At 43.1% G+C, this 12,147-nt stretch overlaps 1 protein-coding gene across 1 annotated transcript in view; it reads left to right on the top strand.

The window, feature by feature from the left end:
* Positions 1 to 6,963: 6,963 nt before the first annotated feature.
* LOC118416188 (transcriptional regulator Erg-like) overlaps positions 6,964 to 12,147 on the top strand; it is a 58,394-nt gene continuing 53,210 nt past the window's right edge. Inside the window, exon 1 of the mRNA XM_035821302.1 lies at positions 6,964 to 7,089. The gene's annotated coding sequence lies outside the window, so the exon portion shown is untranslated. The remainder of the gene's footprint in view (positions 7,090 to 12,147) is intronic.

Genomic DNA, 12,147 nt, shown 5'->3' on the forward strand with positions numbered 1-12,147 from the left:
CATTATGCATATGGGCTGATCTAGCTGCCTTTTCAAAACGTCCGTAGAGGGTTATATGGACATGGCGTACATATTAATTCTGTCTCTTTTTTGCCATGCCATGATTCTGCCGGAGTCATATCGGGACACGACTCCTGTTTTCTAAATCTATGAGAAAGAACAGAAATAAAGATAAAACACTTCACAGGCCTACACCTTCTGACATGGTATCTCACGGTGCTAATCATTGGCGAATCACCGCCGGGCTGGTGCATCTCTAAACCGTAATCATTCAACCAACCGTAGGCCTGTCAGTAACACAGAACGTTTGAAACTTCCAATTTGTTTGATGTACGCGGAGAAGGGAATGACGGCCTCCATGTGATACGCTGATATAACTGAATACGAGCCAGTGGAAGTCAGATAAAGAGCTGGCGGCGAGGGCAGTAACAGGAAGCCTGTTTGATAGTGATGATGATAACAGAGACGAGGAAATTCTTAATTACCATTGCTGAAAATAGTCGCCCGTTTGTTTGAACAAACCAAGTGACTAAAATTAGATGCTGGCATAATGCCGAACTGACAATATGAAATGGATTCAAAGTGGAGATGATAAAAGGGTGATCTTATTTCAGGCCATGTCGGTAGGGATTTGAACACAAGACATGAATACTCATGACAGTGATCGTTTGAAAGCTTCACTATTAGTATTATACGCCGAAAATAATATTTCGCCTTGCAACTCAAACCTCTAAAGCCGCTGTTCATATTGATCCATATGCTATCGTTATTGTAAACAGTTGTGTTGGGTGATATCACAACACAATTTATAATTTTAGCCCTTGGGCTGCGACTGAATTCTTAATTCTTAATAAACCCTTACTACTATATTGGTTCTCGGGGAGTTTTGTTGTGAATGTAAAACAGCGACATGTATCAAATGAGGCGCACTAGAGGCGGACGAGGCCATCTACGGCCTGAGAGGTTTTTCTGCCACTTGTTGCCGTACGTTGCGATTCAGACTCAAGTGAGTGGCCTAGATAAACTGACGGTAAGATTACCGACACGGTTAGACTGATAAGAGAAAAGAGGGTAACATTTTATGCTCCTCATACTGAACTGATCAGTAGATTTCAATTCTACCTAGTGACACTCCATGTTATATTTTCACTAGTGTTTGTGTTTGTGTGTGTCTGTGACGAGATAACTCAAGAACGGCTGGATGGATTGTTTTAGTGTTGGCAGGGTGTGACAAACACGGGAAATGATTAGATTTGGGCCACCTAGCGACTTCCCTTTGTGCTGCAGTGGAACTATTTCTATATCTTGCCTTCCAAGCAAGCTATGGTCATGTTTTCGGGGTGTTAGATAGTTCTTGTGCTCAAGAAAAAATGACATAAGTTTGAGCTGGAGTGGATACTTTTAGAATAGCAGGGGCATTTTGTCAAACATTTCTGAAGAGGATAATTCAAGAAAGGATATAATAACGTATTTTCATGATCGTCGAACTCTAGTTTCCAATAAAACCATGTACATCGATCATTTAAACCTATTCACACCGGGATTTGAGCTCTGTCAGTGATCGAGACAATAGTCACGACTCGTAGTGAAAGTCATTAGGAGAAAACCGCTAATACCGGACCCACTTCCCGCAGACGGAACCACGGTAAGACAGCGGTCCTCCCGTGGTACGTACTGATATCATCAGACTTGCAACTACGGATGCATCTGGACAGAGGTCACATAGGATGGGTATGAAATGTTTACATCTGCTACTAGCTCTGATTTTTACCAGGCTTTGTGGTACAAATCCACTTACGCGGCTGGTCTCTCATGTCTATCTGCACCACAGTTCGGAATGCTCGTGATAAATTCAACACCCTTGGACAAACGCTGCTAGAATGTTTAATTCAAATAAATATCTTTTCCACATGTTGCAGTTCATTTACTTCCTGTCTAGTTCATAACAAGGATAACTTCGTCATTGTCTTTCATATTACATATAGAACAATTCGGTCTTCCTTTGTTTGTTACTCTTTTGGGCTTAAAATCCTGCAAGTTATATACTTCATTCAGTAATCTCCAAGCAGATTCCTCCGTGGCATAAGACAGTAACATAAGTTGGGGAAGGAGTTTAGCTGGCAGAGGAGTAAAATTGGCCACGCGTGTTGGCCAATTTTACTCCTCTGCCGGCTAAATTCCTTCCCCAGCTTTTGTTACTGTCTCATGTCACGGAGGAATCTGCTTGGAGATTACTATCACTTACTTACTTCGACTCTTACGTTTAACTTATTTTTGTTAACTAATCATGACTAAGCTAGAGTTTAGCTAGGGTTAGTAATGCTTGCGTCGTACCACACAGGGAACAGGGGAATCCTGAAACTTTTACCCCCGAATGCTGCAGGCGAAGGCGAGGGTGTGACGTGCTGTGCCGAGTGGAGAGTTCGGATCGGGACGAACCTTTGTGTGACATCATGGACCGACTCAATCGTGACGACGAACCCGTTTCATGACTTCTCGATCACACGAGCAAAGCATCCGCCTTCCTGTTCTCTGTTCTCTTCTTGGAAAAAGACACATATCACTCAAGTAGATTGACATGTAAGTTGGTGTCATTCACCTGTTCAGGGTGAGTTTGCTGACACTATCAACTCTCCAAGCAGAGGTTGTTGGGGGAAAATCGTGACCTTTTCCTTATAAAAGTTATTTGCCGTATTTTTCGATCAGCCTCCCCACCTGGTAAAAAAAAATACGGCATGTAAGGAAAGGGTCACGACTTTCCCTACCAACCTCTGCTTGGAGACTTACACAATCCACTTCTATTTCCCAATTCTCTCAGTTCCTCATGCCCACAAACACATATGTGAGAAGGGTAATAGCGTTATGTATTAATGATTCAGTCACGAACAGTGAATGTTACAATTATAAAATATGACGTCGTTATGGGCTAATCTAGCTGCAATTTCATTACTTTCATAACACAAGAAAATTATATTGACATTGGAATGTAGATAAAGAGAGAGGCGAATGTTGGTCTGACAAAATAGCCTAACTTGACCAAATTAATGTCCGGAGCCCTTTATATCCAAACAGCTGTGGTCATGACGACTATCAGTGGTGTTATCCACATAGCTCGGCAGTGGAAGGATGGCGTCATGTCAGTATTCTTGTAAAATGTAGTACTATTTAATACACTACACTACCGCAATGGGTCGTCAGGGGTCTCTCTTATAGGTACCAAGTTTATGTACACGGTAATTGTAGTTGTACAGTAAGTACCATTCATTTTGTGTCACTTGCATAGCTGTACATGTCCGACAGTGAAAGACTATTGGATGAATAAAACCGTTCCCTTTCTTCACCAGCCATGCTCATGATTATACTGTCAACATCACCTTTTCCATCCACCTTTCTCTCTCTGGGAGCATGACTACTGCCTATCTTTGTTACGGATGATGGTTTTTGGTGCGAATATATGAATATAGGATGCGTTAGTGTTAGTATTATACTGATTTTATTTTCTTAGTACAACTTGGCGTAGTTCGGCATCAAGGCGAGGTAGGGCGAGACCACTGTGATTACAGAGTTAGGGAATTCAGGTCTTCAGTCCCCTGAGCATATAGGTCAACGAGTCATTCTGACTAACTCTAATTCTGACTGACTAACTATTGTACATCCAAACGCACCACTGTCATGGTCGTGGTCTCCAGCAAACTAATTTGCCACAGTTTAAAGAGTGAGATTGAAATAATCGAAGAAATCGGCCAAATTGGGGAAATTGTAGAAATTGCTTACCTACCTCCTCTTACATATCATGTAGACTTTTCTATTAATCTCTTTTTTTTTTCAATTTCTATTCTTTCAAAATGCTCAATGTTTCCCTCTGTTGGAGACTATAAAGGGCACTGTGTCGACTTAGTGTCGAATTTACGTTGTACCAGTCCTGTGGTATTCATGCGTTTTGTAGGGCTTTCAATCAGCTGCAGTAGCCGACACAGCCCGTCCGCGGTGTAAGATAGCCTGGATGCCAGACTCTTTTCTCCGGACTCCAGAGCTGGCATGCGTAGACTCTAAGCATGTTGTCCAAATGCCGAAGAGCTGGCCTGGTGCGTAGGCTGCTGGCTCTAGATCGGGGGGGCTGGCCTGTGTGTGTGTCCTTGAAATAGTCGGGCACCCACGCTCAGCCTGCCCCTGCCTCTAAACCACGGTGGTGCAGAAATGGTGTGGTACTATGAAAAAAGCGTGGTACTATCAACGATGCAAAATTAGTCCATAGTACCACACTTTCTTCATTGTACCACACTTTTCTGTACTTTTGGGGATATCAAGTAGGTTAGAATATAGGGAAGGCTGTCTATCTTAACCTCCCTCTTCAACCTCCTTGGGGATATATACACAGTAATTGAAGGGCTATGATTGGCTCTGAGGCGTAGTGGCCATGTTCTAACCGAGGATGAAAGCTCCTTGCTCTAACCCTACAGGTAACAGCGGTGATGTTCTCACCGGGGTCCGATATCCTATGGGATATCTCTCATTTGCTTCTTGTTCTTGGCTGAGGACATCTCACTGGTGTTGATGTCTCATTAGCGGCCAAGACAAACCCGGAGCAGGGAAATCAAAGACTTTAAGATCTCCACCTCTCACGTGTTCAGTGCTGACTACATCAAAGACACGACAACCGGGCCCTGTGTGCAATTAAGATGTCTTTGTAGCTTTGCTGAAACACGCTTCCTGGTCCCGGTGTGTCACAGACATACAAACTTTACCTGCTACCACTTACCACTCTAATACCTCCTCATGGGCCGGCTGAAATACAACGTTTGTTTCTGGTTCGTTTATGTATATATTTACAGGATACTAAGCTAACGACTGAGGGATAAGAACAAATAAAGATGGTACCAACGTCAAACAATGAAGCAGTGTCGGGCGAATTTTGTACCCACACAACTTAGAAGACTCCATGTGGCTAGAAGGGAGTCAACGGTTACAAGTTGTAGTCACTGGCCGGCTTGCTCGGTGCTTTAGTAGGATTATGTGACTTTCCGCTGTGTGCTTGTAATGGTAGTCATTATATACACGTCCTTCGCGCAGCATAATATCGTACAAGATTCCTTGTTTTGGCTGGAGAATATTGTGATACGGGCTGTAGAAATAAACACAAACGCCGTCCTTGTTTTTACTTGTGGATTTGATTTTGTCTGAATTGGATGTTAGGACATGCCTTCCCTCGTCACATGTTTTCTGTGCAATGTAACCTCAATCTGAAAGAAAATATAGTACTGAATTAAACTATATGCCCTACGTTGTTTCGAAGTATATACAATTTTTCTTTAGTAATCTTTACAATTCACCAAACAATTGCGCAAAATACACACGAAGTAACTGACTTAAGACGCCAAGGCAACTCGGATAATGGATCAGACAGTAAACTCTGGAACTTAAGTTTATCTGCTGTTCAGTTCAGCTTAGTTTGTTGCTGTCTGCTTCGTTGTTATGTCGGGACCGTTCTAGTCCTCTGTGCTGGGAACTCCCTACAATTCCGTCCGAGCAGGTTTGAACTACAAATGAACCCAAGTCAGGGTTTATCGCACTGCCCTCCCCGAGGCAAGGTGTCAAAAATAGTCGCGCGAGAAAGATATGATCGTCCCTGTGGCACACGCTATCAACCAGCGCTGTCATCAAAGACTGGATGTCAAGATAATCATAAACCTTGCTGGTATGAAGATAGGTCTAAAGTATGGGAACCAACAAAACGTGGAGTTTCCTGGACGTAATCACTGTGGATCTGAGTCGGCTACTTTAGAGAAGACGGGGCTGCAGACCTTTATTCCGCGGTGTTGTCACGGCATGGTTCAAAGACTGACCCGCGATCCTGTGTAGGGGTTACTTGGTCCACCTCAGGCTCTTCCGATTAGACGCGTTTTTTTTTGTTCGCACACTTTCCGCTCCAGTTTCTATTTCCGACCAAAAGAAAGATGATGTCTGTGGCCCTGGGTTTCTAATTCTTATCATGAGGTCATTTCTCGGTTGCTCGCTTGACATAGCCCTAAACTGTAAGGGTGCAACTGTCGGAATCGTCTCAAACTGTTCGCCCCCAAAAGTTCAACTTGCTTCGTCACGATGATGAATTGTTTATTTTCATAATCTATCTGTAAGTGTCAAACTCATGTTATAAGTAGCAGTTGTTCCATTGAGTCCAAATCGTTACCATGTACGTCAAAGTCACGTCTATCCTCACGCCCCATAGTTTAAGTTCTATTGACTTAAAGCAAAAGCGGCGCAGTCTATCACGAAAGGCCTGGAGTGGTGGAAACAGTAATATTGACGTTGGATGTTCTCTCAAACCATGATTCCATGCTACAAAGACGTATGTAACTCTTTAATCCATTGAGGTCAACATTTGCTCCTACCACTCAACAAAATCCTTGTCTCCGATGCTATCAACTACTTTTAATTTGCAGCTGTTTGACTCGATGTTGTCTCTGAAAACATCTTAATGCTTGGTGTTCTCCACCCTGCCCTTGACCTATTTTCCTGGGCCAGACCGCTGGATGATGAAGTAATCTAACCTTGGGTGTCCCATAAGAGTTTTACAAAGTTGGTCCGTACTTTAATAGTCCCGGGTGCGTTCCGTACGGGGCAGGTGCGGGTGCGTCGACGCCACCGGCCATTTCAGTGATATTTCACATCGCCCTTGACACGAGGCGCTGTAGCGGAGCGGCAAAACCAGGTGGCCGCCGCCATAAATACATCAGCCCGCCACAGGTCCGACGGCGTCCTTCCGAAGAAAAAAAAAACTCGGCTTGGATGGGTTTCAAAAATTGCAGCGAGGTTGAAACCAGAAACGTGTAATTAACAAGCGGCCATTGTTCTAGGGGCCCGTGGTTTGTTAGTGCCCTGCGGGAGACTAGGCAGGCGGCGCGGCACTTGAAGTTCGGCACGGCGGCAGAACCATTGCGCTCTGACACGTCGGTGGTATAAAGTTGCGCCTGCTGACCGGGCAACTCACTTAACCACCGGACCTGCCACTTGACATCGCCTCCAGGAGGCGGCGAGCTTGGACTGCACAGCCGGTCGGTGTCGTCAGTCGTACCGACTCACCTGTCTCAGGTAACCTACGTTCACACAGTGGTTTACTGTATAACTGGTAATAATTACCTTAATTCCATCTTTCATGTCCATTTACTGTGCGTTTACACACGTACGCACGGTCACCGGAAAGTGTTACAAGTAATCATAACTTTTTGCGTTTGGTCTTATTGGGTTGTACACAGTTTAGATGTAACTGGTTGTTAGACCATTTAGAAGAATCACCCCACCTTATATAAGCTAGCTATGCCAATAACGATTGGCAATGAAGTACACTTATCTGCTTACTTAGTACTAGATTTGTTTGAACATCATTCTGGCGCTCGCCTATATTGTTCAACAATGACACTATTGAGGATCCATTTGGAGCAACAGAACACACGTGCCCTTATAGTTATACCTGCTGAGTGTGAGAAAGTTGGCAACGCAAGTTTGAAGGTCGGGGCAAATGTATAGTGTAATACCTCTTTCGTGTAATAAGATAGCAGATGTACTCAAGCTGTGTTTTCTTTGTTTTGTGCTCCGTCTCTCATTTGTGTCTCAAGTCTAATCAGTGGCCATCACGAGGTCGTGATTTATGACTTTTTGCTGCGGTTAAAAAGCGGGCATTTTAGTCGTTAGGCAAGTCTGTGTAAGAGGTGAAATGTGAGAGGACATTGTTGTCGGCAATCACAGGATCTGGCTTATCTCATGGGCGTGCACTCTGAACTCCGACTCAGGGACAAGGGTGCAATTTCAACTAGAAAGGCCGACATTTGCTTGGGTGCAAATACAGCATATTTCAGCCATACCCATTCCCACGCAACATTGGACTGTTCCAAGTCACCCCTGCGCAATAATGGAACAATTTGACTGTAAGTTATCCCCAAAAGAGAACTAATATTGTGAATTGATTCCAGGTCAAAACAGAGCTTGCTCAATATGCACCGGGCCCATATGGAAGAATATAATCTTCCACAGGAGCCCCTATGCATAACTAATTGTTTTTTTAGAATCGCGGCAGCTCCTATTTTTCCGAAAGTAAAAAAAAAAAAAAACACAGCATCTTCCATTCAGAAGATTTTCATCATGAAATTACATGAAGCCATTCAACAATTTCCAGTACGATAACTGGGTCCAAGTACCGTTATCAGCTCCTAGTGATGTGGATACATTTATCATTGCAGTGAACTTTTCTTTTATTCAAGTATGGCATGCGCTTTAATAATTATCATGCAGGTGCAGGTACTGTGTACTCTCCAAGCTGAGGTTAGGCTCCGGCTGTTTTTTAACGTTTTTTTAGTCTTTTCATCGGGCTTTCTATTTTCTTTTATATCTTACTGTGTCAAAACCTACTGGCTGGCGTACTTCAAGAAAAATGACAAAATAGAAAGCCCGATAAAAACGACTAAAAAAACGTTTTAAAAAACAGCCAGAGCCTAACCTCTGCTTGGAGAGTAGGTACTGTATTTCTTTTCTGAAAAATTCCAGGACCAACAACTTAACTTGATGTGGCTTTATCTATATATTTCATTTCCTTCTTTGTTAAGTATATCCTCCTGCATACCTTTACTTTGTATGCAACAGCCAACGGGCGTAATCTTGTTGTGTTAGTGTTATAATTTCCTGCTTGTAGCGTGCGAGACCCGGAGGATAGGAGTTTCTACCTTGTTCGAGGGTTTCTTTTCGGGGGTCAGTGGTGATACACTGGTACTGGGAGTGTTTTATTGGGCTAAAACTCTGGCAGTTTAAAGTTACTTACAATTTGAATGTACAAAGTTTACGTAATGAAAAAAGCACTAGAAGTACCTACATTTGCTCGGGAAAAAATACATCACTTTTCTTTCCAGTACAGTGAGAGAAATGTTGCCACTATAGACATATGGCCACTATAGAAAAAATGCTGATCTATTGACAAAGAGCAATAAGTTACACATAATTTTAGTACCCATTGATCTTTATTCATACAAAAATTGCACATGTAAGCCAATTGTTTAGATTTACAGTTCAAATAATTATTACGAGAAATATTGATGAGAAAATAATCAATTTCGCCACTGTCAAACCTACGTATCAAAACTAAACGCAAACTGGCCATTTTTCCCGCGTTTTCCGCCAAGTAACATTTTCTCAAATGTCTCAACTAACCCTACCAAAGTTAACTCTGCCGAAAATGATTGATATCGCCATGCGGAATGTTGATTAATTCAACGACAAAGACTTGTATTCTAACGTTCAATGCATGCGTACCGTCCGCTACCTCTCAAATGACCCTGTCTGAACTCTAAATCCTCGCAAACTACAATTCTAAACCGGGCAAAGGGTGACACACACATGTATGGCCACTGTAAGGCTGTAATATGCATGTGTTTCTGTCTGTATATACGGCATTGGAAGCCAGCTTATGGATATTAATTAGCATTCGTCTTCCTTGGCGCTGATTGGCTGGCTCTTTAAATTCAATTAACTCTTGTTTAAGCCCAGACTGCGCAGGTGTGAGGGGTCACTGGAGTTCACGGCAGGAGGCCGACAAGAAAACCAATTTCTCCTCAGAAAAGTGCTGAAATTAAGCATTTTAAAGTAGTTTATGCCAAACATTTTACTTGGATCATTTTACCAACTATCTAATGCCTATCTACGCCAAATTTCAGGTCATTCCATTGTAATACCAGGTACAGTGGGCCAAAATATACCGTTTTGGTCAGAAGATAACCTTTAAACATCAATAAAATCATTTTAGAGGCAGATATGAAAAAAATGCAAACTGGCAAATTTTTCCGTGTTTTCCGCCAAGTAACATTTACTCGATTGTCTTAACACACCCTACCAAAGTCAACTATGCCGAAAATGATTGATATTACCATGCGGAATGTTGGTTAATTCAACGACAAAGACTTGTATTCTAACGTTCAATGCATGCGTACCGTCCGCTACCTCTCAAATGACCCTGTCTGAACTCCAAATCCTCGCAAACTACAATTTTAAACCGGGCAAAGGGTGACACACACATGTATGGCCACTGTAAGGCTGTAATATGCATGTGTTTCTGTCTGTATATACGGCATTGGAAGCCAGCTTATGGATATTAATTAGCATTCGTTTTCCTCGGCGCTGATTGGCTGGCTCTTTAAATTCAATTAGCTATCGCGAAAGCCCAGGCTGCGCAGGTGTGTGGGGTCACTGCAGTTCACGGCAGGAGGCCGAAAGAAAACCAATTTCCCTTCAGAAAAGTGCTGAAATTAAGCATTTTAAAGTGTTTAATGCCAAAAATTTTACTTGGATCATTTTACCAACTATCTAATGCCTATCTACACCAAATTTTAGGCCATTCCATTGTAAGACCAGGGTACAGTGGGGCAAAATACACCGTTTTGGTCAAAACATGACATTTTAACCTCAATAAAATCATTTTAAAGGCAGATATGAAAAAAATGAGAAAAACACCTAAGGGTATTGACCCACTCTACCCTTGTGCCAAATTTCAGATCATTCGGTCCAGGAACGGCGGAGATGAATCACTTTAAAGATTTGACAGGAGAAAGAAAGAAAGAAAGAAACATTACGAATATAATATATTTCACCATACTATGTATGGCTGAAATATAATAACGCCACTACTGTTTGGGCGCGGAAATGCCTCGATACTGTAATAGTTACCTTGTGACGGCGGCGTGGTCCTGCCTTGATGTTTGCCATGCAGGGAGCGGTTGTAGGTGAAACAGCGCAGGCAAATGGGCGAGAATTCGCGCAGACATGGCCCAGGTGGCGCCTGGCCTTGGACTTGTCATCTTGTTATGAGCCCTCCTCCGTTTTCCCCCGCACAACGCAACCTTAATCCATCCAAACACCTCTTTGTTTGGACCGTAAATAAGAGTACACAATCGCTGCGTTGTTTGTGACGCTGCTGCATGTGTTTGGTGGTGTTGGGGACCGGGGGAGCTGACGTGAGTGTAGGCGGTGCAACATTACCTCCTCCCCGAGTCCAACTCGACAGGTGACCGGAGAGACGTAATGAGACTCAGATGCACCTGATCTGCCCTTGTTGTGAACTCCATCAACTGGAAAAGACGCAGCGCTAATTTGGGAAAGGCACAAATCCCCCGCCTTGTGTTTGAAGCTTCTGTAAGGGTGACTTTGTCTTTGAACTTGGTCTGTCGTGCGAACATGTTCTGCAGACCAGACCCTGGTGAGGCAGCGGAGTAAGAGTGGGAGCAGTGCGTGTGTTTGCCCCGGCTTACAGGCGCGAGCAGAGAAAGTAACGAGAAACTAGAGATACTTGGCAATGATGACTAAACAGTTACCCTTACATACAAAACTTCCGGCCGTTCTATGGTGGTATAAATCACATGCCAGGTGTGGAGGATAATAGGTCTGCAGACTTGTGTGTACACATGTATACGGGGAGGGGGAGCCAACAGTTTTACAGGACACGGGCCATGACACGCCAAAGCCACGGGTAAATGATCACCTTGCACTTCTGGTGACCACTAATGTGTCCAGGCGTCGGGCGGCCATGAAGAGACTCACTAATGAAAGAAGGGTGCCAAAAGGGCAAATCTAATTATGTTGTAATGATTGTGAGAGTTACGTCTCACTGCCATGCTGAGGGGCTACTGTACTCTGGGTGCGTACTGAGGGAAGTCGACACATACAAGCCATATATATGCTGTCATGATGTGTTATCTCATGTTTTAGAACTTTGCTTCACGAATTTTGTGACGCACAGAGTGACAGCGCACACAGGATTAAAAAAATCGCAGCATCATAGCGGGCAGTATTGTAGAGTTATAACGCCAAATAAGCAAACGAAGAAACACTTATACTTCAATGAAGCCTATATAGATATCAGGTAATAATATATCCTCGAATTTCCGAAATCATATCCAGTTGCATGAGTAACTGCTATTTGGCAAACAAAGAAATAAACAGTATGAACACCTAGGACCTCAAGTATCACCCATGAATGATTTAGACACGGGGAATGGTTACACTTCTGGAATATTAAAGTAATACGGTATATGAGTTATCATGTAAGATAGAAATATGGGAAGGAAGGCTTAAACGAAAGTGCTATCTAAGTGCTATCTACATGGAGTTGGA

The sequence above is a fragment of the Branchiostoma floridae genome, chromosome 1 (assembly GCF_000003815.2).
Source record: "Branchiostoma floridae strain S238N-H82 chromosome 1, Bfl_VNyyK, whole genome shotgun sequence".
NCBI lineage: Eukaryota > Metazoa > Chordata > Leptocardii > Amphioxiformes > Branchiostomatidae > Branchiostoma > Branchiostoma floridae.